The sequence below is a fragment of the Crinia signifera genome, chromosome 3 (genome assembly GCF_055691185.1).
Source record: "Crinia signifera chromosome 3, ASM5569118v1, whole genome shotgun sequence".
In the NCBI taxonomy this organism is placed as follows: Eukaryota; Metazoa; Chordata; class Amphibia; order Anura; family Myobatrachidae; genus Crinia; species Crinia signifera.
The window spans coordinates 80,467,663-80,489,698 of record NC_139219.1 but is presented as its reverse complement, the minus strand read 5'-3'; the positions used below and the strand labels follow the sequence as shown (position 1 = coordinate 80,489,698).

The 22,036-nt window shown below is 42.7% G+C and overlaps 56 non-coding genes across 56 annotated transcripts; all 56 read left to right on the top strand.

The window, feature by feature from the left end:
- Positions 1-38: 38 nt before the first annotated feature.
- LOC146065588 (U5 spliceosomal RNA) lies at positions 39-154 on the top strand. The gene has a single exon (XR_014472424.1). It is a non-coding gene; the product is annotated as a U5 spliceosomal RNA (small nuclear RNA).
- Positions 155-432: 278 nt separating this feature from the next.
- Positions 433-548, top strand: LOC146065103 (U5 spliceosomal RNA). The gene has a single exon (XR_014472004.1). It is a non-coding gene; the product is annotated as a U5 spliceosomal RNA (small nuclear RNA).
- A 278-nt stretch (positions 549-826) lies between these two features.
- LOC146065102 (U5 spliceosomal RNA) lies at positions 827-942 on the top strand. Its single transcript, XR_014472003.1, has one exon. It is a non-coding gene; the product is annotated as a U5 spliceosomal RNA (small nuclear RNA).
- Positions 943-1,220: 278 nt separating this feature from the next.
- Positions 1,221-1,336, top strand: LOC146065587 (U5 spliceosomal RNA). The gene has a single exon (XR_014472423.1). It is a non-coding gene; the product is annotated as a U5 spliceosomal RNA (small nuclear RNA).
- A 279-nt stretch (positions 1,337-1,615) lies between these two features.
- Positions 1,616-1,731, top strand: LOC146065692 (U5 spliceosomal RNA). The gene has a single exon (XR_014472514.1). It is a non-coding gene; the product is annotated as a U5 spliceosomal RNA (small nuclear RNA).
- A 278-nt stretch (positions 1,732-2,009) lies between these two features.
- On the top strand, positions 2,010-2,125 carry LOC146065822 (U5 spliceosomal RNA). Its single transcript, XR_014472632.1, has one exon. It is a non-coding gene; the product is annotated as a U5 spliceosomal RNA (small nuclear RNA).
- Positions 2,126-2,404: 279 nt separating this feature from the next.
- Positions 2,405-2,520, top strand: LOC146065101 (U5 spliceosomal RNA). Its single transcript, XR_014472002.1, has one exon. It is a non-coding gene; the product is annotated as a U5 spliceosomal RNA (small nuclear RNA).
- Positions 2,521-2,798: 278 nt separating this feature from the next.
- LOC146065869 (U5 spliceosomal RNA) lies at positions 2,799-2,914 on the top strand. Its single transcript, XR_014472677.1, has one exon. It is a non-coding gene; the product is annotated as a U5 spliceosomal RNA (small nuclear RNA).
- A 278-nt stretch (positions 2,915-3,192) lies between these two features.
- Positions 3,193-3,308, top strand: LOC146066158 (U5 spliceosomal RNA). The gene has a single exon (XR_014472858.1). It is a non-coding gene; the product is annotated as a U5 spliceosomal RNA (small nuclear RNA).
- A 278-nt stretch (positions 3,309-3,586) lies between these two features.
- LOC146065100 (U5 spliceosomal RNA) lies at positions 3,587-3,702 on the top strand. Its single transcript, XR_014472001.1, has one exon. It is a non-coding gene; the product is annotated as a U5 spliceosomal RNA (small nuclear RNA).
- A 278-nt stretch (positions 3,703-3,980) lies between these two features.
- LOC146065098 (U5 spliceosomal RNA) lies at positions 3,981-4,096 on the top strand. Its single transcript, XR_014472000.1, has one exon. It is a non-coding gene; the product is annotated as a U5 spliceosomal RNA (small nuclear RNA).
- A 278-nt stretch (positions 4,097-4,374) lies between these two features.
- LOC146065585 (U5 spliceosomal RNA) lies at positions 4,375-4,490 on the top strand. The gene has a single exon (XR_014472422.1). It is a non-coding gene; the product is annotated as a U5 spliceosomal RNA (small nuclear RNA).
- Positions 4,491-4,769: 279 nt separating this feature from the next.
- LOC146065584 (U5 spliceosomal RNA) lies at positions 4,770-4,885 on the top strand. The gene has a single exon (XR_014472421.1). It is a non-coding gene; the product is annotated as a U5 spliceosomal RNA (small nuclear RNA).
- Positions 4,886-5,164: 279 nt separating this feature from the next.
- On the top strand, positions 5,165-5,280 carry LOC146065097 (U5 spliceosomal RNA). The gene has a single exon (XR_014471999.1). It is a non-coding gene; the product is annotated as a U5 spliceosomal RNA (small nuclear RNA).
- Positions 5,281-5,558: 278 nt separating this feature from the next.
- On the top strand, positions 5,559-5,674 carry LOC146065582 (U5 spliceosomal RNA). The gene has a single exon (XR_014472420.1). It is a non-coding gene; the product is annotated as a U5 spliceosomal RNA (small nuclear RNA).
- Positions 5,675-5,953: 279 nt separating this feature from the next.
- Positions 5,954-6,069, top strand: LOC146066146 (U5 spliceosomal RNA). Its single transcript, XR_014472847.1, has one exon. It is a non-coding gene; the product is annotated as a U5 spliceosomal RNA (small nuclear RNA).
- A 278-nt stretch (positions 6,070-6,347) lies between these two features.
- On the top strand, positions 6,348-6,463 carry LOC146065096 (U5 spliceosomal RNA). Its single transcript, XR_014471998.1, has one exon. It is a non-coding gene; the product is annotated as a U5 spliceosomal RNA (small nuclear RNA).
- A 279-nt stretch (positions 6,464-6,742) lies between these two features.
- On the top strand, positions 6,743-6,858 carry LOC146065581 (U5 spliceosomal RNA). Its single transcript, XR_014472419.1, has one exon. It is a non-coding gene; the product is annotated as a U5 spliceosomal RNA (small nuclear RNA).
- A 278-nt stretch (positions 6,859-7,136) lies between these two features.
- Positions 7,137-7,252, top strand: LOC146065095 (U5 spliceosomal RNA). The gene has a single exon (XR_014471997.1). It is a non-coding gene; the product is annotated as a U5 spliceosomal RNA (small nuclear RNA).
- A 278-nt stretch (positions 7,253-7,530) lies between these two features.
- LOC146065580 (U5 spliceosomal RNA) lies at positions 7,531-7,646 on the top strand. The gene has a single exon (XR_014472418.1). It is a non-coding gene; the product is annotated as a U5 spliceosomal RNA (small nuclear RNA).
- Positions 7,647-7,925: 279 nt separating this feature from the next.
- On the top strand, positions 7,926-8,041 carry LOC146065903 (U5 spliceosomal RNA). Its single transcript, XR_014472711.1, has one exon. It is a non-coding gene; the product is annotated as a U5 spliceosomal RNA (small nuclear RNA).
- A 278-nt stretch (positions 8,042-8,319) lies between these two features.
- On the top strand, positions 8,320-8,435 carry LOC146065579 (U5 spliceosomal RNA). The gene has a single exon (XR_014472417.1). It is a non-coding gene; the product is annotated as a U5 spliceosomal RNA (small nuclear RNA).
- A 279-nt stretch (positions 8,436-8,714) lies between these two features.
- LOC146065094 (U5 spliceosomal RNA) lies at positions 8,715-8,830 on the top strand. The gene has a single exon (XR_014471996.1). It is a non-coding gene; the product is annotated as a U5 spliceosomal RNA (small nuclear RNA).
- Positions 8,831-9,108: 278 nt separating this feature from the next.
- Positions 9,109-9,224, top strand: LOC146065093 (U5 spliceosomal RNA). The gene has a single exon (XR_014471995.1). It is a non-coding gene; the product is annotated as a U5 spliceosomal RNA (small nuclear RNA).
- A 279-nt stretch (positions 9,225-9,503) lies between these two features.
- On the top strand, positions 9,504-9,619 carry LOC146066145 (U5 spliceosomal RNA). Its single transcript, XR_014472846.1, has one exon. It is a non-coding gene; the product is annotated as a U5 spliceosomal RNA (small nuclear RNA).
- A 278-nt stretch (positions 9,620-9,897) lies between these two features.
- LOC146065092 (U5 spliceosomal RNA) lies at positions 9,898-10,013 on the top strand. Its single transcript, XR_014471994.1, has one exon. It is a non-coding gene; the product is annotated as a U5 spliceosomal RNA (small nuclear RNA).
- A 278-nt stretch (positions 10,014-10,291) lies between these two features.
- LOC146065091 (U5 spliceosomal RNA) lies at positions 10,292-10,407 on the top strand. The gene has a single exon (XR_014471993.1). It is a non-coding gene; the product is annotated as a U5 spliceosomal RNA (small nuclear RNA).
- Positions 10,408-10,685: 278 nt separating this feature from the next.
- On the top strand, positions 10,686-10,801 carry LOC146065543 (U5 spliceosomal RNA). Its single transcript, XR_014472386.1, has one exon. It is a non-coding gene; the product is annotated as a U5 spliceosomal RNA (small nuclear RNA).
- Positions 10,802-11,079: 278 nt separating this feature from the next.
- Positions 11,080-11,195, top strand: LOC146066208 (U5 spliceosomal RNA). The gene has a single exon (XR_014472904.1). It is a non-coding gene; the product is annotated as a U5 spliceosomal RNA (small nuclear RNA).
- A 279-nt stretch (positions 11,196-11,474) lies between these two features.
- Positions 11,475-11,590, top strand: LOC146065664 (U5 spliceosomal RNA). Its single transcript, XR_014472490.1, has one exon. It is a non-coding gene; the product is annotated as a U5 spliceosomal RNA (small nuclear RNA).
- Positions 11,591-11,869: 279 nt separating this feature from the next.
- Positions 11,870-11,985, top strand: LOC146065090 (U5 spliceosomal RNA). Its single transcript, XR_014471992.1, has one exon. It is a non-coding gene; the product is annotated as a U5 spliceosomal RNA (small nuclear RNA).
- A 279-nt stretch (positions 11,986-12,264) lies between these two features.
- LOC146065089 (U5 spliceosomal RNA) lies at positions 12,265-12,380 on the top strand. The gene has a single exon (XR_014471991.1). It is a non-coding gene; the product is annotated as a U5 spliceosomal RNA (small nuclear RNA).
- Positions 12,381-12,658: 278 nt separating this feature from the next.
- LOC146065087 (U5 spliceosomal RNA) lies at positions 12,659-12,774 on the top strand. The gene has a single exon (XR_014471990.1). It is a non-coding gene; the product is annotated as a U5 spliceosomal RNA (small nuclear RNA).
- Positions 12,775-13,052: 278 nt separating this feature from the next.
- On the top strand, positions 13,053-13,168 carry LOC146065797 (U5 spliceosomal RNA). The gene has a single exon (XR_014472610.1). It is a non-coding gene; the product is annotated as a U5 spliceosomal RNA (small nuclear RNA).
- A 278-nt stretch (positions 13,169-13,446) lies between these two features.
- Positions 13,447-13,562, top strand: LOC146065086 (U5 spliceosomal RNA). Its single transcript, XR_014471989.1, has one exon. It is a non-coding gene; the product is annotated as a U5 spliceosomal RNA (small nuclear RNA).
- A 278-nt stretch (positions 13,563-13,840) lies between these two features.
- LOC146065526 (U5 spliceosomal RNA) lies at positions 13,841-13,956 on the top strand. The gene has a single exon (XR_014472372.1). It is a non-coding gene; the product is annotated as a U5 spliceosomal RNA (small nuclear RNA).
- Positions 13,957-14,234: 278 nt separating this feature from the next.
- LOC146065085 (U5 spliceosomal RNA) lies at positions 14,235-14,350 on the top strand. Its single transcript, XR_014471988.1, has one exon. It is a non-coding gene; the product is annotated as a U5 spliceosomal RNA (small nuclear RNA).
- Positions 14,351-14,628: 278 nt separating this feature from the next.
- Positions 14,629-14,744, top strand: LOC146065084 (U5 spliceosomal RNA). The gene has a single exon (XR_014471987.1). It is a non-coding gene; the product is annotated as a U5 spliceosomal RNA (small nuclear RNA).
- Positions 14,745-15,022: 278 nt separating this feature from the next.
- On the top strand, positions 15,023-15,138 carry LOC146065542 (U5 spliceosomal RNA). The gene has a single exon (XR_014472385.1). It is a non-coding gene; the product is annotated as a U5 spliceosomal RNA (small nuclear RNA).
- A 278-nt stretch (positions 15,139-15,416) lies between these two features.
- Positions 15,417-15,532, top strand: LOC146066207 (U5 spliceosomal RNA). Its single transcript, XR_014472903.1, has one exon. It is a non-coding gene; the product is annotated as a U5 spliceosomal RNA (small nuclear RNA).
- A 278-nt stretch (positions 15,533-15,810) lies between these two features.
- Positions 15,811-15,926, top strand: LOC146065663 (U5 spliceosomal RNA). The gene has a single exon (XR_014472489.1). It is a non-coding gene; the product is annotated as a U5 spliceosomal RNA (small nuclear RNA).
- A 278-nt stretch (positions 15,927-16,204) lies between these two features.
- On the top strand, positions 16,205-16,320 carry LOC146065083 (U5 spliceosomal RNA). The gene has a single exon (XR_014471986.1). It is a non-coding gene; the product is annotated as a U5 spliceosomal RNA (small nuclear RNA).
- Positions 16,321-16,599: 279 nt separating this feature from the next.
- Positions 16,600-16,715, top strand: LOC146065082 (U5 spliceosomal RNA). The gene has a single exon (XR_014471985.1). It is a non-coding gene; the product is annotated as a U5 spliceosomal RNA (small nuclear RNA).
- A 278-nt stretch (positions 16,716-16,993) lies between these two features.
- On the top strand, positions 16,994-17,109 carry LOC146066206 (U5 spliceosomal RNA). Its single transcript, XR_014472902.1, has one exon. It is a non-coding gene; the product is annotated as a U5 spliceosomal RNA (small nuclear RNA).
- A 279-nt stretch (positions 17,110-17,388) lies between these two features.
- On the top strand, positions 17,389-17,504 carry LOC146065662 (U5 spliceosomal RNA). The gene has a single exon (XR_014472488.1). It is a non-coding gene; the product is annotated as a U5 spliceosomal RNA (small nuclear RNA).
- Positions 17,505-17,783: 279 nt separating this feature from the next.
- On the top strand, positions 17,784-17,899 carry LOC146065081 (U5 spliceosomal RNA). Its single transcript, XR_014471984.1, has one exon. It is a non-coding gene; the product is annotated as a U5 spliceosomal RNA (small nuclear RNA).
- Positions 17,900-18,178: 279 nt separating this feature from the next.
- LOC146065080 (U5 spliceosomal RNA) lies at positions 18,179-18,294 on the top strand. Its single transcript, XR_014471983.1, has one exon. It is a non-coding gene; the product is annotated as a U5 spliceosomal RNA (small nuclear RNA).
- A 278-nt stretch (positions 18,295-18,572) lies between these two features.
- LOC146065079 (U5 spliceosomal RNA) lies at positions 18,573-18,688 on the top strand. The gene has a single exon (XR_014471982.1). It is a non-coding gene; the product is annotated as a U5 spliceosomal RNA (small nuclear RNA).
- Positions 18,689-18,966: 278 nt separating this feature from the next.
- LOC146065796 (U5 spliceosomal RNA) lies at positions 18,967-19,082 on the top strand. Its single transcript, XR_014472609.1, has one exon. It is a non-coding gene; the product is annotated as a U5 spliceosomal RNA (small nuclear RNA).
- Positions 19,083-19,360: 278 nt separating this feature from the next.
- LOC146065078 (U5 spliceosomal RNA) lies at positions 19,361-19,476 on the top strand. The gene has a single exon (XR_014471981.1). It is a non-coding gene; the product is annotated as a U5 spliceosomal RNA (small nuclear RNA).
- A 278-nt stretch (positions 19,477-19,754) lies between these two features.
- Positions 19,755-19,870, top strand: LOC146065525 (U5 spliceosomal RNA). Its single transcript, XR_014472371.1, has one exon. It is a non-coding gene; the product is annotated as a U5 spliceosomal RNA (small nuclear RNA).
- A 278-nt stretch (positions 19,871-20,148) lies between these two features.
- On the top strand, positions 20,149-20,264 carry LOC146065076 (U5 spliceosomal RNA). The gene has a single exon (XR_014471980.1). It is a non-coding gene; the product is annotated as a U5 spliceosomal RNA (small nuclear RNA).
- A 278-nt stretch (positions 20,265-20,542) lies between these two features.
- Positions 20,543-20,658, top strand: LOC146065075 (U5 spliceosomal RNA). Its single transcript, XR_014471979.1, has one exon. It is a non-coding gene; the product is annotated as a U5 spliceosomal RNA (small nuclear RNA).
- Positions 20,659-20,936: 278 nt separating this feature from the next.
- On the top strand, positions 20,937-21,052 carry LOC146065795 (U5 spliceosomal RNA). Its single transcript, XR_014472608.1, has one exon. It is a non-coding gene; the product is annotated as a U5 spliceosomal RNA (small nuclear RNA).
- A 278-nt stretch (positions 21,053-21,330) lies between these two features.
- LOC146065074 (U5 spliceosomal RNA) lies at positions 21,331-21,446 on the top strand. Its single transcript, XR_014471978.1, has one exon. It is a non-coding gene; the product is annotated as a U5 spliceosomal RNA (small nuclear RNA).
- Positions 21,447-21,724: 278 nt separating this feature from the next.
- LOC146065524 (U5 spliceosomal RNA) lies at positions 21,725-21,840 on the top strand. The gene has a single exon (XR_014472370.1). It is a non-coding gene; the product is annotated as a U5 spliceosomal RNA (small nuclear RNA).
- Positions 21,841-22,036: the final 196 nt, after the last annotated feature.

Genomic DNA, 22,036 nt, shown 5'->3' with positions numbered 1-22,036 from the left:
GCCAGCACGGCACTCAGACGACAGGTGAAATCTTGGTCATGCTCTGGTTTCTCTTCAGAACGCACAAATCTTTCGCCTTTTACTAAAGATTTCCGTGGAGAGGAGCAGAACTGAGTTTTGTCTCAATTTTTGTGTGCCCCAGCTTAATGGGGTTTCTTTTCTCAGTTTAAAGACAGAATGAGGGTGCTTTCTAGAAAGTGAGCTCATTTGCATAGCGAGGACAGCATATGTCTGTTTCCTCCCATGCAGTAAATTCTTGACCGTGTTAATTATTTCCAAAATATGAAGCAATTGGTAAGGAGTGCCAAAGATTCCTACAGCAAGGGGAAGCCTGGTGAACAATCTGCTCTTTTTTATTTCAAGTTGGGTGCTCTCATTGAGCTGAGTGAGGCCTGAAAGCACGGCACTCAGACGACAGGTGAAATCTTGGTCATGCTCTGGTTTCTCTTCAGAACGCACAAATCTTTCGCCTTTTACTAAAGATTTCCGTGGAGAGGAGCAAAACTGAGTTTTGTCTCAATTTTTGTGTGCCCCAGCTTAATGGGGTTTCTTTTTTCAGTTTAAAGACAGAATGAGGGTGCTTTCTAGAAAGTGAGCTCATTTGCATAGCGAGGACAGCATATGTCTGTTTCTTACCATGCAGTAAATTCTTGACCGTGTTAATTATTTCCAAAATATGAAGCAATTGGTAAGGAGTGCCAAAGATTCCTACAGCAAGGGGAAGCCTGGTGAACAATCTGCTCTTTTTTATTTCAAGTTGGGTGCTCTCATTGAGCTGAGTGAGGCCTGAAAGCACGGCACTCAGACGACAGGTGAAATCTTGGTCATGCTCTGGTTTCTCTTCAGAACGCACAAATCTTTCGCCTTTTACTAAAGATTTCCGTGGAGAGGAGCAAAACTGAGTTTTGTCTCAATTTTTGTGTGCCCCAGCTTAATGGGGTTTCTTTTCTCAGTTTAAAGACAGAATGAGGGTGCTTTCTAGAAAGTGAGCTCATTTGCATAGCGAGGACAGCATATGTCTGTTTCTTCCCATGCAGTAAATTCTTGACCGTGTTAATTATTTCCAAAATATGAAGCAATTGGTAAGGAGTGCCAAAGATTCCTACAGCAAGGGGAAGCCTGGTGAACAATCTGCTCTTTTTTATTTCAAGTTGGGTGCTCTCATTGAGCTGAGTGAGGCCTGCCAGCACGGCACTCAGACGACAGGTGAAATCTTGGTCATGCTCTGGTTTCTCTTCAGAACGCACAAATCTTTCGCCTTTTACTAAAGATTTCCGTGGAGAGGAGCAGAACTGAGTTTTGTCTCAATTTTTGTGTGCCCCAGCTTAATGGGGTTTCTTTTCTCAGTTTAAAGACAGAATGAGGGTGCTTTCTAGAAAGTGAGCTCATTTGCATAGCGAGGACAGCATATGTCTGTTTCTTCCCATGCAGTAAATTCTTGACCGTGTTAATTATTTCCAAAATATGAAGCAATTGGTAAGGAGTGCCAAAGATTCCTACAGCAAGGGGAAGCCTGGTGAACAATCTGCTCTTTTTTTATTTCAAGTTGGGTGCTCTCATTGAGCTGAGTGAGGCCTGCCAGCACGGCACTCAGACGACAGGTGAAATCTTGGTCATGCTCTGGTTTCTCCTCAGAACGCACAAATCTTTCGCCTTTTACTAAAGATTTCCGTGGAGAGGAGCAAAACTGAGTTTTGTCTCAATTTTTGTGTGCCCCAACTTAATGGGGTTTCTTTTCTCAGTTTAAAGACAGAATGAGGGTGCTTTCTAGAAAGTGAGCTCATTTGCATAGCAAGGACAGCATATGTCTGTTTCTTCCCATGCAGTAAATTCTTGACCGTGTTAATTATTTCCAAAATATGAAGCAATTGGTAAGGAGTGCCAAAGATTCCTACAGCAAGGGGAAGCCTGGTGAACAATCTGCTCTTTTTTATTTCAAGTTGGGTGCTCTCATTGAGCTGAGTGAGGCCTGCCATCACGGCACTCAGACGACAGGTGAAATCTTGGTTATGCTCTGGTTTCTCTTCAGAACGCACAAATCTTTCGCCTTTTACTAAAGATTTCTGTGGAGAGGAGCAAAACTGAGTTTTGTCTCAATTTTTGTGTGCCCCAGCTTAATGGGGTTTCTTTTCTCAGTTTAAAGACAGAATGAGGGTGCTTTCTAGAAAGTGAGCTCATTTGCATAGCGAGGACAGCATATGTCTGTTTCTTCCCATGCAGTAAATTCTTGACCGTGTTAATTATTTCCAAAATATGAAGCAATTGGTAAGGAGTGCCAAAGATTCCTACAGCAAGGGGAAGCCTGGTGAACAATCTGCTCTTTTTTTATTTCAAGTTGGGTGCTCTCATTGAGCTGAGTGAGGCCTGCCAGCACGGCACTAAGACGACAGGTGAAATCTTGGTCATGCTCTGGTTTCTCTTCAGAACGCACAAATCTTTCGCCTTTTACTAAAGATTTCCGTGGAGAGGAGCAAAACTGAGTTTTGTCTCAATTTTTGTGTGCCCCAGCTTAATGGGGTTTCTTTTCTCAGTTTAAAGACAGAATGAGGGTGCTTTCTAGAAAGTGAGCTCATTTGCATAGCGAGGACAGCATATGTCTGTTTCTTCCCATGCAGTAAATTCTTGACCGTGTTAATTATTTCCAAAATATGAAGCAATTGGTAAGGAGTGCCAAAGATTCCTACAGCAAGGGGAAGCCTGGTGAACAATCTGCTCTTTTTTATTTCAAGTTGGGTGCTCTCATTGAGCCTAGTGAGGCCTGCCAGCACGGCACTCAGACGACATGTGAAATCTTGGTCATGCTCTGGTTTCTCTTCAGAACGCACAAATCTTTCGCCTTTTACTAAAAATTTCCGTGGAGAGGAGCAAAACTGAGTTTTGTCTCAATTTTTGTGTGCCCCAGCTTAATGGGGTTTCTTTTCTCAGTTTAAAGACAGAATGAGGGTGCTTTCTAGAAAGTGAGCTCATTTGCATAGCGAGGACAGCATATGTCTGTTTCTTCCCATGCAGTAAATTCTTGACCGTGTTAATTATTTAAAAAATATGAAGCAATTGGTAAGGAGTGACAAAGATTCCTACAGCAAGGGGAAGCCTGGTGAACAATCTGCTCTTTTTTATTTCAAGTTGGGTGCTCTCATTGAGCTGAGTGAGGCCTGCCAGCACGGCACTCAGACGACAGGTGAAATCTTGGTCATGCTCTGGTTTCTCTTCAGAACGCACAAATCTTTCGCCTTTTACTAAAGATTTCCGTGGAGAGGAGCAAAACTGAGTTTTGTATTAATTTTTGTGTGCCCCAGCTTAATGGGGTTTCTTTTCTCAGTTTAAAGACAGAATGAGGGTGCTTTCTAGAAAGTGAGCTCATTTGCATAGCGAGGACAGCATATGTCTGTTTCTTCCCATGCAGTAAATTCTTGACCGTGTTAATTATTTCCAAAACATGAAGCAATTGGTAAGGAGTGCCAAAGATTCCTACAGCAAGGGGAAGCTTGGTGAACAATCTGCTCTTTTTTATTTCAAGTTGGGTGCTCTCATTGAGCTGAGTGAGGCCTGCCAGCACGGCACTCAGACGACAGGTGAAATCTTGGTCATGCTCTGGTTTCTCTTCAGAACGCACAAATCTTTCGCCTTTTACTAAAGATTTCCGTGGAGAGGAGCAAAACTGAGTTTTGTCTCAATTTTTGTGTGCCCCAGCTTAATGGGGTTTCTTTTCTCAGTTTAAAGACAGAATGAGGGTGCTTTCTAGAAAGTGAGCTCATTTGCATAGCGAGGACAGCATATGTCTGTTTCTTCCCATGCAGTAAATTCTTGACCGTGTTAATTATTTCCAAAATATGAAGCAATTGGTAAGGAGTGCCAAAGATTCCTACAGCAAGGGGAAGCCTGGTGAACAATCTGCTCTTTTTTATTTCATGTTAAGTGCTCTCATTGAGCTGAGTGAGGCCTGCCAGCACGGCACTCAGACGACAGGTGAAATCTTGGTCATGCTCTGGTTTCTCTTCAGAACGCACAAATCTTTCGCCTTTTACTAAAGATTTCCGTGGAGAGGAGCAAAACTGAGTTTTGTCTCAATTTTTGTGTGCCCCAGCTTAATGGGGTTTCTTTTCTCAGTTTAAAGACAGAATGAGGGTGCTTTCTAGAAAGTGAGCTCATTTGCATAGCGAGGACAGCATATGTCTGTTTCTTCCCATGCAGTAAATTCTTGACCGTATTAATTATTTCCAAAATATGAAGCAATTGGTAAGGAGTGACAAAGATTCCTACAGCAAGGGGAAGCCTGGTTAACAATCTGCTCTTTTTTATTTCAAGTTGGGTGCTCTCATTGAGCTGAGTGAGGCCTGCCAGCACGGCACTCAGACGACAGGTGAAATCTTGGTCATGCTCTGGTTTCTCTTCAGAACGCACAAATCTTTCGCCTTTTACTAAAGATTTCCGTGGAGAGGAGCAGAACTGAGTTTTGTCTCAATTTTTGTGTGCCCCAGCTTAATGGGGTTTCTTTTCTCAGTTTAAAGACAGAATGAGGGTGCTTTCTAGAAAGTGAGCTAATTTGCATAGCGAGGACAGCATATGTCTGTTTCTTCCCATGCAGTAAATTCTTGACCGTGTTAATTATTTCCAAAATATGAAGCAATTGGTAAGGAGTGCCAAAGATTCCTACAGCAAGGGGAAGCCTGGTGAACAATCTGCTCTTTTTTTATTTCAAGTTGGGTGCTCTCATTGAGCTGAGTGAGGCCTGCCAGCACGGCACTCAGACGACAGGTGAAATCTTGGTCATGCTCTGGTTTCTCTTCAGAACGCACAAATCTTTCGCCTTTTACTAAAGATTTCCGTGGAGAGGAGCAGAACTGAGTTTTGTCTCAATTTTTGTGTGCCCCAGCTTAATGGGGTTTCTTTTCTCAGTTTAAAGACAGAATGAGGGTGCTTTCTAGAAAGTGAGCTCATTTGCATAGCGAGGACAGCATATGTCTGTTTCTTCCCATGCAGTAAATTCTTGACCGTGTTAATTATTTCCAAAATATGAAGCAATTGGTAAGGAGTGCCAAAGATTCCTACAGCAAGGGGAAGCCTGGTGAACAATCTGCTCTTTTTTTATTTCAAGTTGGGTGCTCTCATTGAGCTGAGTGAGGCCTGCCAGCACGGCACTCAGACGACATGTGAAATCTTGGTCATGCTCTGGTTTCTCTTCAGAACGCACAAATCTTTCGCCTTTTACTAAAGATTTCCGTGGAGAGGAGCAAAACTGAGTTTTGTCTCAATTTTTGTGTGCCCCAGCTTAATGGGGTTTCTTTTCTCAGTTTAAAGACAGAATGAGGGTGCTTTCTAGAAAGTGAGCTCATTTGCATAGCGAGGACAGCATATGTCTGTTTCTTCCCATGCAGTAAATTCTTGACCGTGTTAATTATTTCCAAAATATGAAGCAATTGGTAAGGAGTGCCAAAGATTCCTACAGCAAGGGGAAGCCTGGTGAACAATCTGCTCTTTTTTATTTCAAGTTGGGTGCTCTCATTGAGCTGAGTGAGGCCTGCCAGCACGGCACTCAGACGACAGGTGAAATCTTGGTCATGCTCTGGTTTCTCTTCAGAACGCACAAATCTTTCGCCTTTTACTAAAGATTTCCGTGGAGAGGAGCAGAACTGAGTTTTGTCTCAATTTTTGTGTGCCCCAGCTTAATGGGGTTTCTTTTCTCAGTTTAAAGACAGAATGAGGGTGCTTTCTAGAAAGTGAGCTCATTTGCATAGCGAGGACAGCATATGTCTGTTTCTTCCCATGCAGTAAATTCTTGACCGTGTTAATTATTTCCAAAATATGAAGCAATTGGTAAGGAGTGCCAAAGATTCCTACAGCAAGGGGAAGCCTGGTGAACAATCTGCTCTTTTTTTATTTCAAGTTGGGTGCTCTCATTGAGCTGAGTGAGGCCTGCCAGCACGGCACTCAGACGACAGGTGAAATCTTGGTCATGCTCTGGTTTCTCTTCAGAACGCACAAATCTTTCGCCTTTTACTAAAGATTTCCGTGGAGAGGAGCAAAACTGAGTTTTGTCTCAATTTTTGTGTGCCCCAACTTAATGGGGTTTCTTTTCTCAGTTTAAAGACAGAATGAGGGTGCTTTCTAGAAAGTGAGCTCATTTGCATAGCGAGGACAGCATATGTCTGTTTCTTCCCATGCAGTAAATTCTTGACCGTGTTAATTATTTCCAAAATATGAAGCAATTGGTAAGGAGTGCCAAAGATTCCTACAGCAAGGGGAAGCCTGGTGAACAATCTGCTCTTTTTTATTTCATGTTAAGTGCTCTCATTGAGCTGAGTGAGGCCTGCCAGCACGGCACTCAGACGACAGGTGAAATCTTGGTCATGCTCTGGTTTCTCTTCAGAACGCACAAATCTTTCGCCTTTTACTAAAGATTTCCGTGGAGAGGAGCAAAACTGAGTTTTGTCTCAATTTTTGTGTGCCCCAGCTTAATGGGGTTTCTTTTCTCAGTTTAAAGACAGAATGAGGGTGCTTTCTAGAAAGTGAGCTCATTTGCATAGCGAGGACAGCATATGTCTGTTTCTTCCCATGCAGTAAATTCTTGACCGTGTTAATTATTTCCAAAATATGAAGCAATTGGTAAGGAGTGAAAAAAGATTCCTACAGCAAGGGGAAGCCTGGTTAACAATCTGCTCTTTTTTATTTCAAGTTGGGTGCTCTCATTGAGCTGAGTGAGGCCTGCCAGCACGGCACTCAGACGACAGGTGAAATCTTGGTCATGCTCTGGTTTCTCTTCAGAACGCACAAATCTTTCGCCTTTTACTAAAGATTTCCGTGGAGAGGAGCAGAACTGAGTTTTGTCTCAATTTTTGTGTGCCCCAGCTTAATGGGGTTTCTTTTCTCAGTTTAAAGACAGAATGAGGGTGCTTTCTAGAAAGTGAGCTAATTTGCATAGCGAGGACAGCATATGTCTGTTTCTTCCCATGCAGTAAATTCTTGACCGTGTTAATTATTTCCAAAATATGAAGCAATTGGTAAGGAGTGCCAAAGATTCCTACAGCAAGGGGAAGCCTGGTGAACAATCTGCTCTTTTTTATTTCAAGTTGGGTGCTCTCATTGAGCTGAGTGAGGCCTGCCAGCACGGCACTCAGACGACAGGTGAAATCTTGGTCATGCTCTGGTTTCTCTTCAGAACGCACAAATCTTTCGCCTTTTACTAAAGATTTCCGTGGAGAGGAGCAAAACTGAGTTTTGTCTCAATTTTTGTGTGCCCCAGCTTAATGGGGTTTCTTTTCTCAGTTTAAAGACAGAATGAGGGTGCTTTCTAGAAAGTGAGCTCATTTGCATAGCGAGGACAGCATATGTCTGTTTCTTCCCATGCAGTAAATTCTTGACCGTGTTAATTATTTCCAAAATATGAAGCAATTGGTAAGGAGTGACAAAGATTCCTACAGCAAGGGGAAGCCTGGTTAACAATCTGCTCTTTTTTATTTCAAGTTGGGTGCTCTCATTGAGCTGAGTGAGGCCTGCCAGCACGGCACTCAGACGACAGGTGAAATCTTGGTCATGCTCTGGTTTCTCTTCAGAACGCACAAATCTTTCGCCTTTTACTAAAGATTTCCGTGGAGAGGAGCAGAACTGAGTTTTGTCTCAATTTTTGTGTGCCCCAGCTTAATGGGGTTTCTTTTCTCAGTTTAAAGACAGAATGAGGGTGCTTTCTAGAAAGTGAGCTAATTTGCATAGCGAGGACAGCATATGTCTGTTTCTTCCCATGCAGTAAATTCTTGACCGTGTTAATTATTTCCAAAATATGAAGCAATTGGTAAGGAGTGCCAAAGATTCCTACAGCAAGGGGAAGCCTGGTGAACAATCTGCTCTTTTTTTATTTCAAGTTGGGTGCTCTCATTGAGCTGAGTGAGGCCTGCCAGCACGGCACTCAGACGACAGGTGAAATCTTGGTCATGCTCTGGTTTCTCTTCAGAATGCACAAATCTTTCGCCTTTTACTAAAGATTTCCGTGGAGAGGAGCAAAACTGAGTTTTGTCTCAATTTTTGTGTGCCCAAGCTTTATGGGGTTTCTTTTCTCAGTTTAAAGACAGAATGAGGGTGCTTTCTAGAAAGTGAGCTCATTTGCATAGCGAGGACAGCATATGTCTGTTTCTTCCCATGCAGTAAATTCTTGACCGTGTTAATTATTTCCAAAATATGAAGCAATTGGTAAGGAGTGCCAAAGATTCCTACAGCAAGGGGAAGCCTGGTGAACAATCTGCTCTTTTTTATTTCAAGTTGGGTGCTCTCATTGAGCTGAGTGAGGCCTTCCAGCACGGCACTCAGACGACAGGTGAAATCTTGGTCATGCTCTGGTTTCTCTTCAGAACGCACAAATCTTTCGCCTTTTACTAAAGATTTCCGTGGAGAGGAGCAGAACTGAGTTTTGTCTCAATTTTTGTGTGCCCCAGCTTAATGGGGTTTCTTTTCTCAGTTTAAAGACAGAATGAGGGTGCTTTCTAGAAAGTGAGCTCATTTGCAAAGCGAGGACAGCATATGTCTGTTTCTTCCCATGCAGTAAATTCTTGACCGTGTTAATTATTTCCAAAATATGAAGCAATTGGTAAGGAGTGCCAAAGATTCCTACAGCAAGGGGAAGCCTGGTGAACAATCTGCTCTTTTTTTATTTCAAGTTGGGTGCTCTCATTGAGCTGAGTGAGGCCTGCCAGCACGGCACTCAGACGACATGTGAAATCTTGGTCATGCTCTGGTTTCTCTTCAGAACGCACAAATCTTTCGCCTTTTACTAAAGATTTCCGTGGAGAGGAGCAAAACTGAGTTTTGTCTCAATTTTTGTGTGCCCCAGCTTAATGGGGTTTCTTTTCTCAGTTTAAAGACAGAATGAGGGTGCTTTCTAGAAAGTGAGCTCATTTGCATAGCGAGGACAGCATATGTCTGTTTCTTCCCATGCAGTAAATTCTTGACCGTGTTAATTATTTCCAAAATATGAAGCAATTGGTAAGGAGTGCCAAAGATTCCTACAGCAAGGGGAAGCCTGGTGAACAATCTGCTCTTTTTTATTTCAAGTTGGGTGCTCTCATTGAGCTGAGTGAGGCCTGCCAGCACGGCACTCAGACGACAGGTGAAATCTTGGTCATGCTCTGGTTTCTCTTCAGAACGCACAAATCTTTCGCCTTTTACTAAAGATTTCCGTGGAGAGGAGCAAAACTGAGTTTTGTCTCAATTTTTGTGTGCCCCAGCTTAATGGGGTTTCTTTTCTCAGTTTAAAGACAGAATGAGGGTGCTTTCTAGAAAGTGAGCTCATTTGCATAGCGAGGACAGCATATGTCTGTTTCTTCCCATGCAGTAAATTCTTGACCGTGTTAATTATTTCCAAAATATGAAGCAATTGGTAAGGAGTGCCAAAGATTCCTACAGCAAGGGGAAGCCTGGTGAACAATCTGCTCTTTTTTTATTTCAAGTTGGGTGCTCTCATTGAGCTGAGTGAGGCCTGCCAGCACGGCACTCAGACGACAGGTGAAATCTTGGTCATGCTCTGGTTTCTCTTCAGAACGCACAAATCTTTCGCCTTTTACTAAAGATTTCCGTGGAGAGGAGCAAAACTGAGTTTTGTCTCAATTTTTGTGTGCCCCAACTTAATGGGGTTTCTTTTCTCAGTTTAAAGACAGAATGAGGGTGCTTTCTAGAAAGTGAGCTCATTTGCATAGCGAGGACAGCATATGTCTGTTTCTTCCCATGCAGTAAATTCTTGACCGTGTTAATTATTTCCAAAATATGAAGCAATTGGTAAGGAGTGCCAAAGATTCCTACAGCAAGGGGAAGCCTGGTGAACAATCTGCTCTTTTTTATTTCAAGTTGGGTGCTCTCATTGAGCTGAGTGAGGCCTGCCATCACGGCACTCAGACGACAGGTGAAATCTTGGTTATGCTCTGGTTTCTCTTCAGAACGCACAAATCTTTCGCCTTTTACTAAAGATTTCCGTGGAGAGGAGCAAAACTGAGTTTTGTCTCAATTTTTGTGTGCCCCAGCTTAATGGGGTTTCTTTTCTCAGTTTAAAGACAGAATGAGGGTGCTTTCTAGAAAGTGAGCTCATTTGCATAGCGAGGACAGCATATGTCTGTTTCTTCCCATGCAGTAAATTCTTGACCGTGTTAATTATTTCCAAAATATGAAGCAATTGGTAAGGAGTGCCAAAGATTCCTACAGCAAGGGGAAGCCTGGTGAACAATCTGCTCTTTTTTATTTCAAGTTGGGTGCTCTCATTGAGCTGAGTGAGGCCTGCCAGCACGGCACTCAGACGACAGGTGAAATCTTGGTCATGCTCTGGTTTCTCTTCAGAACGCACAAATCTTTCGCCTTTTACTAAAGATTTCCGTGGAGAGGAGCAAAACTGAGTTTTGTCTCAATTTTTGTGTGCCCCAGCTTAATGGGGTTTCTTTTCTCAGTTTAAAGACAGAATGAGGGTGCTTTCTAGAAAGTGAGCTCATTTGCATAGCGAGGACAGCATATGTCTGTTTCTTCCCATGCAGTAAATTCTTGACCGTGTTAATTATTTAAAAAATATGAAGCAATTGGTAAGGAGTGACAAAGATTCCTACAGCAAGGGGAAGCCTGGTGAACAATCTGCTCTTTTTTATTTCAAGTTGGGTGCTCTCATTGAGCCTAGTGAGGCCTGCCAGCACGGCACTCAGACGACAGGTGAAATCTTGGTCATGCTCTGGTTTCTCTTCAGAACGCACAAATCTTTCGCCTTTTACTAAAGATTTCCGTGGAGAGGAGCAAAACTGAGTTTTGTCTCAATTTTTGTGTGCCCCAGATTAATGGGGTTTCTTTTCTCAGTTTAAAGACAGAATGAGTGTGCTTTCTAGAAAGTGAGCTCCTTTGCATAGCGAGGACAGCATATGTCTGTTTCTTCCCATGCAGTAAATTCTTGACCGTGTTAATAATTTCCAAAATATGAAGCAATTGGTAAAGAGTGCCAAAGATTCCTACAGCAAGGGGAAGCCTGGTGAACAATCTGCTCTTTTTTATTTCAAGTTGGGTGCTCTCATTGAGCTGAGTGAGGCCTGCCAGCACGGCACTCAGACGACAGGTGAAATCTTGGTCATGCTCTGGTTTCTCTTCAGAACGCACAAATCTTTCGCCTTTTACTAAAGATTTCCGTGGAGAGGAGCAAAACTGAGTTTTGTCTCAATTTTTGTGTGCCCCAGCTTTATGGGGTTTCTTTTCTCAGTTTAAAGACAGAATGAGGGTGCTTTCTAGAAAGTGAGCTCATTTGCATAGCGAGGACAGCATATGTCTGTTTCTTCCCATGCAGTAAATTCTTGACCGTGTTAATTATTTCCAAAATATGAAGCAATTGGTAAGGAGTGCCAAAGATTCCAACAGCAAGGGGAAGCCTGGTGAACAATCTGCTCTTTTTTTATTTCAAGTTGGGTGCTCTCATTGAGCTGAGTGAGGCCTGCCAGCATGGCACTCAGACGACAGGTGAAATCTTGGTCATGCTTTGGTTTCTCTTCAGAACGCACAAATCTTTCGCCTTTTACTAAAGATTTCCGTGGAGAGGAGCAAAACTGAGTTTTGTCTCAATTTTTGTGTGCCCCAGCTTTATGGGGTTTCTTTTCTCAGTTTAAAGACAGAATGAGGGTGCTTTCTAGAAAGTGAGCTCATTTGCATAGCGAGGACAGCATATGTCTGTTTCTTCCCATGCAGTAAATTCTTGACCGTGTTAATTATTTCCAAAATATGAAGCAATTGGTAAGGAGTGCCAAAGATTCCTACAGCAAGGGGAAGCCTGGTAAACAATCTGCTCTTTTTTTATTTCAAGTTGGGTGCTCTCATTGAGCTGAGTGAGGCCTGCCAGCACGGCACTCAGACGACAGGTGAAATCTTGGTCATGCTCTGGTTTCTCTTCAGAACGCACAAATCTTTCGCCTTTTACTAAAGATTTCCGTGGAGAGGAGCAAAACTGAGTTTTGTCTCAATTTTTGTGTGCCCCAGCTTAATGGGGTTTCTTTTCTCAGTTTAAAGACAGAATGAGGGTGCTTTTTTAGAAAGTGAGCTCATTTGCATAGCGAGGACAGCATATGTCTGTTTCTTCCCATGCAGTAAATTCTTGACCGTGTTAGTTATTTCCAAAATATGAAGCAATTGGTAAGGAGTGCCAAAGATTCCTACAGCAAGAGGAAGCTTGGTGAACAATCTGCTCTTTTTTATTTCAAGTTGGGTGCTCTCATTGAGCCTAGTGAGGCCTGCCAGCACGGCACTCAGACGACAGGTGAAATATTGGTCATGCTCTGGTTTCTCTTCAGAACGCACAAATCTTTCGCCTTTTACTAAAGATTTCCGTGGAGAGGAGCAAAACTGAGTTTTGTCTCAATTTTTGTGTGCCCCAGCTTAATGGGGTTTCTTTTCTCAGTTTAAAGACAGAATGAGGGTGCTTTCTAGAAAGTGAGCTCATTTGCATAGCGAGGACAGCATATGTCTGTTTCTTCCCATGCAGTAAATTCTTGACCGTGTTAATTATTTCCAAAATATGAAGCAATTGGTAAGGAGTGCCAAAGATTCCTACAGCAAGGGGAAGCCTGGTGAACAATCTGCTCTTTTTTATTTCAAGTTGGGTGCTCTCATTGAGCTGAGTGAGGCCTGCCAGCACAGCACTCAGATGACAGGTGAAATCTTGGTCATGCTCTGGTTTCTCTTCAGAACGCACAAATCTTTCGCCTTTTACTAAAGATTTCCGTGGAGAGGAGCAAAACTGAGTTTTGTCTCAATTTTTGTGTGCCCCAGCTTAATGGGGTTTCTTTTCTCAGTTTAAAGACAGAATGAGGGTGCTTTCTAGAAAGTGAGCTCATTTGCATAGTGAGGACAGCATATGTCTGTTTCTTCCCATGCAGTAACTTCTTGACCGTGTTAATTATTTCCAAAATATGAAGCAATTGGTAAGGAGTGACAAAGATTCCTACAGCAAGGGGAAGCCTGGTGAACAATCTGCTCTTTTTTATTTCATGTTGGGTGCTCTTATTGAGCTGAGTGAGGCCTGCCAGCACGGCACTCAGACGACAGGTGAAATCTTGGTCATGCTCTGGTTTCTCTTCAGAACGCACAAATCTTTCGCCTTTTACTAAAGATTTCCGTGGAGAGGAGCAAAACTGAGTTTTGTCTCAATTTTTGTGTGCCCCAGCTTAATAGGGTTTCTTTTCTCAGTTTAAAGACAGAATGAGGGTGCTTTCTAGAAAGTGAGCTCATTTGCATAGCGAGGACAGCATATGTCTGTTTCTTACCATGCAGTAAATTCTTGACTGTGTTAATTATTTCCAAAATATGAAGCAATTGGTAAGGAGTGCCAAAGATTCCTACAGCAAGGGGAAGCCTGGTGAACAATCTGCTCTTTTTTATTTCAAGTTGGGTGCTCTCATTGAGCTGAGTGAGGCCTGCCAGCACGGCACTCAGACGACAGGTGAAATCTTGGTCATGCTCTGGTTTCTCTTCAGAACGCACAAATCTTTCGCCTTTTACTAAAGATTTCCGTGGAGAGGAGCAAAACTGAGTTTTGTCTCAATTTTTGTGTGCCCCAGCTTAATGGGGTTTCTTTTCTCAGTTTAAAGACAGAATGAGGGTGCTTTCTAGAAAGTGAGCTCATTTGCATAGCGAGGACAGCATATGTCTGTTTCTTCCCATGCAGTAAATTCTTGACCGTGTTAATTATTTCCAAAATATGAAGCAATTGGTAAGGAGTGCCAAAGATTCCTACAGCAAGGGGAAGCCTGGTGAATAATCTGCTCTTTTTTATTTCAAGTTGGGTGCTCTCATTGAGCCTAGTGAGGCCTGCCAGCACGGCACTCAGACGACAGGTGAAATATTGGTCATGCTCTGGTTTCTCTTCAGAACGCACAAATCTTTTGCCTTTTACTAAAGATTTCCGTGGAGAGGAGCAAAACTGAGTTTTGTCTCAATTTTTGTGTGCCCCAGCTTAATGGGGTTTCTTTTCTCAGTTTAAAGACAGAATGAGGGTGCTTTCTAGAAAGTGAGCTCATTTGCATAGCGAGGACAGCATATGTCTGTTTCTTCCCATGCAGTAAATTCTTGACCGTGTTAATTATTTCCAAAATATGAAGCAATTGGTAAGGAGTGCCAAAGATTCCTACAGCAAGGGGAAGCCTGGTGAACAATCTGCTCTTTTTCATTTCAAGTTGGGTGCTCTCATTGAGCTGAGTGAGGCCTGCCAGCACGGCACTCAGACGACAGGTGAAATCTTGGTCATGCTCTGGTTTCTCTTCAGAACGCACAAATCTTTCGCCTTTTACTAAAGATTTCCGTGGAGAGGAGCAAAACTGAGTTTTGTCTCAATTTTTGTGTGCCCCAGCTTAATGGGGTTTCTTTTCTCAGTTTAAAGACAGAATGAGGGTGCTTTCTAGAAAGTGAGCTCATTTGCATAGCGAGGACAGCATATGTCTGTTTCTTCCCATGCAGTAAATTCTTGACCGTGTTAATTATTTCCAAAATATGAAGCAATTGGTAAGGAGTGCCAAAGATTCCTACAGCAAGAGGAAGCTTGGTGAACAATCTGCTCTTTTTTATTTCAAGTTGGGTGCTCTCATTGAGCTGAGTGAGGCCTGCCAGCACGGCACTCAGACGACAGGTGAAATCTTGGTCATGCTCTGGTTTCTCTTCAGAACGCACAAATCTTTCGCCTTTTACTAAAGATTTCCGTGGAGAGGAGCAAAACTGAGTTTTGTCTCAATTTTTGTGTGCCCCAGCTTAATGGGGTTTCTTTTCTCAGTTTAAAGACAGAATGAGGGTGCTTTCTAGAAAGTGAGCTCATTTGCATAGCGAGGACAGCATATGTCTGTTTCTTCCCATGCAGTAAATTCTTGACCGTGTTAATTATTTAAAAAATATGAAGCAATTGGTAAGGAGTGACAAAGATTCCTACAGCAAGGGGAAGCCTGGTGAACAATCTGCTCTTTTTTATTTCAAGTTGGGTGCTCTCATTGAGCCTAGTGAGGCCTGCCAGCACGGCACTCAGACGACAGGTGAAATCTTGGTCATGCTCTGGTTTCTCTTCAGAACGCACAAATCTTTCGCCTTTTACTAAAGATTTCCGTGGAGAGGAGCAAAACTGAGTTTTGTCTCAATTTTTGTGTGCCCCAGATTAATGGGGTTTCTTTTCTCAGTTTAAAGACAGAATGAGGGTGCTTTCTAGAAAGTGAGCTCCTTTGCATAGCGAGGACAGCATATGTCTGTTTCTTCCCATGCAGTAAATTCTTGACCGTGTTAATAATTTCCAAAATATGAAGCAATTGGTAAAGAGTGCCAAAGATTCCTACAGCAAGGGGAAGCCTGGTGAACAATCTGCTCTTTTTTATTTCAAGTTGGGTGCTCTCATTGAGCTGAGTGAGGCCTGCCAGCACGGCACTCAGACGACAGGTGAAATCTTGGTCATGCTCTGGTTTCTCTTCAGAACGCACAAATCTTTCGCCTTTTACTAAAGATTTCCGTGGAGAGGAGCAAAACTGAGTTTTGTCTCAATTTTTGTGTGCCCCAGCTTTATGGGGTTTCTTTTCTCAGTTTAAAGACAGAATGAGGGTGCTTTCTAGAAAGTGAGCTCATTTGCATAGCGAGGACAGCATATGTCTGTTTCTTCCCATGCAGTAAATTCTTGACCGTGTTAATTATTTCCAAAATATGAAGCAATTGGTAAGGAGTGCCAAAGATTCCTACAGCAAGGGGAAGCCTGGTGAACAATCTGCTCTTTTTTATTTCAAGTTGGGTGCTCTCATTGAGCTGAGTGAGGCCTGCCAGCATGGCACTCAGACGACAGGTGAAATCTTGGTCATGCTTTGGTTTCTCTTCAGAACGCACAAATCTTTCGCCTTTTACTAAAGATTTCCGTGGAGAGGAGCAAAACTGAGTTTTGTCTCAATTTTTGTGTGCCCCAGCTTTATGGGGTTTCTTTTCTCAGTTTAAAGACAGAATGAGGGTGCTTTCTAGAAAGTGAGCTCATTTGCATAGCGAGGACAGCATATGTCTGTTTCTTCCCATGCAGTAAATTCTTGACCGTGTTAATTATTTCCAAAATATGAAGCAATTGGTAAGGAGTGCCAAAGATTCCTACAGCAAGGGGAAGCCTGGTAAACAATCTGCTCTTTTTTATTTCAAGTTGGGTGCTCTCATTGAGCTGAGTGAGGCCTGCCAGCACGGCACTCAGACGACAGGTGAAATCTTGGTCATGCTCTGGTTTCTCTTCAGAACGCACAAATCTTTCGCCTTTTACTAAAGATTTCCGTGGAGAGGAGCAAAACTGAGTTTTGTCTCAATTTTTGTGTGCCCCAGCTTAATGGGGTTTCTTTTCTCAGTTTAAAGACAGAATGAGGGTGCTTTTTTAGAAAGTGAGCTCATTTGCTTAGCGAGGACAGCATATGTCTGTTTCTTCCCATGCAGTAAATTCTTGACCGTGTTAATTATTTCCAAAATATGAAGCAATTGGTAAGGAGTGCCAAAGATTCCTACAGCAAGAGGAAGCTTGGTGAACAATCTGCTCTTTTTTATTTCAAGTTGGGTGCTCTCATTGAGCCTAGTGAGGCCTGCCAGCACGGCACTCAGACGACAGGTGAAATATTGGTCATGCTCTGGTTTCTCTTCAGAACGCACAAATCTTTCGCCTTTTACTAAAGATTTCCGTGGAGAGGAGCAAAACTGAGTTTTGTCTCAATTTTTGTGTGCCCCAGCTTAATGGGGTTTCTTTTCTCAGTTTAAAGACAGAATGAGGGTGCTTTCTAGAAAGTGAGCTCCTTTGCATAGCGAGGACAGCATATGTCTGTTTCTTCCCATGCAGTCAATTCTTGACCGTGTTAATAATTTCCAAAATATGAAGCAATTGGTAAAGAGTGCCAAAGATTCCTACAGCAAGGGGAAGCCTGGTGAACAATCTGCTCTTTTTTATTTCAAGTTGGGTGCTCTCATTGAGCTGAGTGAGGCCTGCCAGCACGGCACTCAGACGACAGGTGAAATCTTGGTCATGCTCTGGTTTCTCTTCAGAACGCACAAATCTTTCGCCTTTTACTAAAGATTTCCGTGGAGAGGAGCAAAACTGAGTTTTGTCTCAATTTTTGTGTGCCCCAGCTTTATGGGGTTTCTTTTCTCAGTTTAAAGACAGAATGAGGGTGCTTTCTAGAAAGTGAGCTCATTTGCATAGCGAGGACAGCATATGTCTGTTTCTTCCCATGCAGTAAATTCTTGACCGTGTTAATTATTTCCAAAATATGAAGCAATTGGTAAGGAGTGCCAAAGATTCCAACAGCAAGGGGAAGCCTGGTGAACAATCTGCTCTTTTTTTATTTCAAGTTGGGTGCTCTCATTGAGCTGAGTGAGGCCTGCCAGCATGGCACTCAGACGACAGGTGAAATCTTGGTCATGCTTTGGTTTCTCTTCAGAACGCACAAATCTTTCGCCTTTTACTAAAGATTTCCGTGGAGAGGAGCAAAACTGAGTTTTGTCTCAATTTTTGTGTGCCCCAGCTTTATGGGGTTTCTTTTCTCAGTTTAAAGACAGAATGAGGGTGCTTTCTAGAAAGTGAGCTCATTTGCATAGCGAGGACAGCATATGTCTGTTTCTTCCCATGCAGTAAATTCTTGACCGTGTTAATTATTTCCAAAATATGAAGCAATTGGTAAGGAGTGCCAAAGATTCCTACAGCAAGGGGAAGCCTGGTAAACAATCTGCTCTTTTTTTATTTCAAGTTGGGTGCTCTCATTGAGCTGAGTGAGGCCTGCCAGCACGGCACTCAGACGACAGGTGAAATCTTGGTCATGCTCTGGTTTCTCTTCAGAACGCACAAATCTTTCGCCTTTTACTAAAGATTTCCGTGGAGAGGAGCAAAACTGAGTTTTGTCTCAATTTTTGTGTGCCCCAGCTTAATGGGGTTTCTTTTCTCAGTTTAAAGACAGAATGAGGGTGCTTTTTTAGAAAGTGAGCTCATTTGCATAGCGAGGACAGCATATGTCTGTTTCTTCCCATGCAGTAAATTCTTGACCGTGTTAGTTATTTCCAAAATATGAAGCAATTGGTAAGGAGTGCCAAAGATTCCTACAGCAAGAGGAAGCTTGGTGAACAATCTGCTCTTTTTTATTTCAAGTTGGGTGCTCTCATTGAGCCTAGTGAGGCCTGCCAGCACGGCACTCAGACGACAGGTGAAATATTGGTCATGCTCTGGTTTCTCTTCAGAACGCACAAATCTTTCGCCTTTTACTAAAGATTTCCGTGGAGAGGAGCAAAACTGAGTTTTGTCTCAATTTTTGTGTGCCCCAGCTTAATGGGGTTTCTTTTCTCAGTTTAAAGACAGAATGAGGGTGCTTTCTAGAAAGTGAGCTTATTTGCATAGCGAGGACAGCATATGTCTGTTTCTTCCCATGCAGTAAATTCTTGACCGTGTTAATTATTTCCAAAATATGAAGCAATTGGTAAGGAGTGCCAAAGATTCCTACAGCAAGGGGAAGCCTGGTGAACAATCTGCTCTTTTTTATTTCAAGTTGGGTGCTCTCATTGAGCTGAGTGAGGCCTGCCAGCACAGCACTCAGATGACAGGTGAAATCTTGGTCATGCTCTGGTTTCTCTTCAGAACGCACAAATCTTTCGCCTTTTACTAAAGATTTCCGTGGAGAGGAGCAAAACTGAGTTTTGTCTCAATTTTTGTGTGCCCCAGCTTAATGGGGTTTCTTTTCTCAGTTTAAAGACAGAATGAGGGTGCTTTCTAGAAAGTGAGCTCATTTGCATAGTGAGGACAGCATATGTCTGTTTCTTCCCATGCAGTAACTTCTTGACCGTGTTAATTATTTCCAAAATATGAAGCAATTGGTAAGGAGTGACAAAGATTCCTACAGCAAGGGGAAGCCTGGTGAACAATCTGCTCTTTTTTATTTCATGTTGGGTGCTCTTATTGAGCTGAGTGAGGCCTGCCAGCACGGCACTCAGACGACAGGTGAAATCTTGGTCATGCTCTGGTTTCTCTTCAGAACGCACAAATCTTTCGCCTTTTACTAAAGATTTCCGTGGAGAGGAGCAAAACTGAGTTTTGTCTCAATTTTTGTGTGCCCCAGCTTAATAGGGTTTCTTTTCTCAGTTTAAAGACAGAATGAGGGTGCTTTCTAGAAAGTGAGCTCATTTGCATAGCGAGGACAGCATATGTCTGTTTCTTACCATGCAGTAAATTCTTGACTGTGTTAATTATTTCCAAAATATGAAGCAATTGGTAAGGAGTGCCAAAGATTCCTACAGCAAGGGGAAGCCTGGTGAACAATCTGCTCTTTTTTATTTCAAGTTGGGTGCTCTCATTGAGCTGAGTGAGGCCTGCCAGCACAGCACTCAGACGACAGGTGAAATCTTGGTCATGCTCTGGTTTCTCTTCAGAACGCACAAATCTTTCGCCTTTTACTAAAGATTTCCGTGGAGAGGAGCAAAACTGAGTTTTGTCTCAATTTTTGTGTGCCCCAGCTTAATGGGGTTTCTTTTCTCAGTTTAAAGACAGAATGAGGGTGCTTTCTAGAAAGTGAGCTCATTTGCATAGCGAGGACAGCATATGTCTGTTTCTTCCCATGCAGTAAATTCTTGACCGTGTTAATTATTTCCAAAATATGAAGCAATTGGTAAGGAGTGCCAAAGATTCCTACAGCAAGGGGAAGCCTGGTGAATAATCTGCTCTTTTTTATTTCAAGTTGGGTGCTCTCATTGAGCCTAGTGAGGCCTGCCAGCACGGCACTCAGACGACAGGTGAAATATTGGTCATGCTCTGGTTTCTCTTCAGAACGCACAAATCTTTTGCCTTTTACTAAAGATTTCCGTGGAGAGGAGCAAAACTGAGTTTTGTCTCAATTTTTGTGTGCCCCAGCTTAATGGGGTTTCTTTTCTCAGTTTAAAGACAGAATGAGGGTGCTTTCTAGAAAGTGAGCTCATTTGCATAGCGAGGACAGCATATGTCTGTTTCTTCCCATGCAGTAAATTCTTGACCGTGTTAATTATTTCCAAAATATGAAGCAATTGGTAAGGAGTGCCAAAGATTCCTACAGCAAGGGGAAGCCTGGTGAACAATCTGCTCTTTTTCATTTCAAGTTGGGTGCTCTCATTGAGCTGAGTGAGGCCTGCCAGCACGGCACTCAGACGACAGGTGAAATCTTGGTCATGCTCTGGTTTCTCTTCAGAACGCACAAATCTTTCGCCTTTTACTAAAGATTTCCGTGGAGAGGAGCAAAACTGAGTTTTGTCTCAATTTTTGTGTGCCCCAGCTTAATGGGGTTTCTTTTCTCAGTTTAAAGACAGAATGAGGGTGCTTTCTAGAAAGTGAGCTCATTTGCATAGCGAGGACAGCATATGTCTGTTTCTTCCCATGCAGTAAATTCTTGACCGTGTTAATTATTTCCAAAATATGAAGCAATTGGTAAGGAGTGCCAAAGATTCCTACAGCAAGAGGAAGCTTGGTGAACAATCTGCTCTTTTTTATTTCAAGTTGGGTGCTCTCATTGAGCTGAGTGAGGCCTGCCAGCACAGCACTCAGATGACAGGTGAAATCTTGGTCATGCTCTGGTTTCTCTTCAGAACGCACAAATCTTTCGCCTTTTACTAAAGATTTCCGTGGAGAGGAGCAAAACTGAGTTTTGTCTCAATTTTTGTGTGCCCCAGCTTAATGGGGTTTCTTTTCTCAGTTTAAAGACAGAATGAGGGTGCTTTCTAGAAAGTGAGCTCATTTGCATAGTGAGGACAGCATATGTCTGTTTCTTCCCATGCAGTAACTTCTTGACCGTGTTAATTATTTCCAAAATATGAAGCAATTGGTAAGGAGTGACAAAGATTCCTACAGCAAGGGGAAGCCTGGTGAACAATCTGCTCTTTTTTATTTCATGTTGGGTGCTCTTATTGAGCTGAGTGAGGCCTGCCAGCACGGCACTCAGACGACAGGTGAAATCTTGGTCATGCTCTGGTTTCTCTTCAGAACGCACAAATCTTTCGCCTTTTACTAAAGATTTCCGTGGAGAGGAGCAAAACTGAGTTTTGTCTCAATTTTTGTGTGCCCCAGCTTAATAGGGTTTCTTTTCTCAGTTTAAAGACAGAATGAGGGTGCTTTCTAGAAAGTGAGCTCATTTGCATAGCGAGGACAGCATATGTCTGTTTCTTACCATGCAGTAAATTCTTGACTGTGTTAATTATTTCCAAAATATGAAGCAATTGGTAAGGAGTGCCAAAGATTCCTACAGCAAGGGGAAGCCTGGTGAACAATCTGCTCTTTTTTATTTCAAGTTGGGTGCTCTCATTGAGCTGAGTGAGGCCTGCCAGCACGGCACTCAGACGACAGGTGAAATCTTGGTCATGCTCTGGTTTCTCTTCAGAACGCACAAATCTTTCGCCTTTTACTAAAGATTTCCGTGGAGAGGAGCAAAACTGAGTTTTGTCTCAATTTTTGTGTGCCCCAGCTTAATGGGGTTTCTTTTCTCAGTTTAAAGACAGAATGAGGGTGCTTTCTAGAAAGTGAGCTCATTTGCATAGCGAGGACAGCATATGTCTGTTTCTTCCCATGCAGTAAATTCTTGACCGTGTTAATTATTTCCAAAATATGAAGCAATTGGTAAGGAGTGCCAAAGATTCCTACAGCAAGGGGAAGCCTGGTGAATAATCTGCTCTTTTTTATTTCAAGTTGGGTGCTCTCATTGAGCCTAGTGAGGCCTGCCAGCACGGCACTCAGACGACAGGTGAAATATTGGTCATGCTCTGGTTTCTCTTCAGAACGCACAAATCTTTTGCCTTTTACTAAAGATTTCCGTGGAGAGGAGCAAAACTGAGTTTTGTCTCAATTTTTGTGTGCCCCAGCTTAATGGGGTTTCTTTTCTCAGTTTAAAGACAGAATGAGGGTGCTTTCTAGAAAGTGAGCTCATTTGCATAGCGAGGACAGCATATGTCTGTTTCTTCCCATGCAGTAAATTCTTGACCGTGTTAATTATTTCCAAAATATGAAGCAATTGGTAAGGAGTGCCAAAGATTCCTACAGCAAGGGGAAGCCTGGTGAACAATCTGCTCT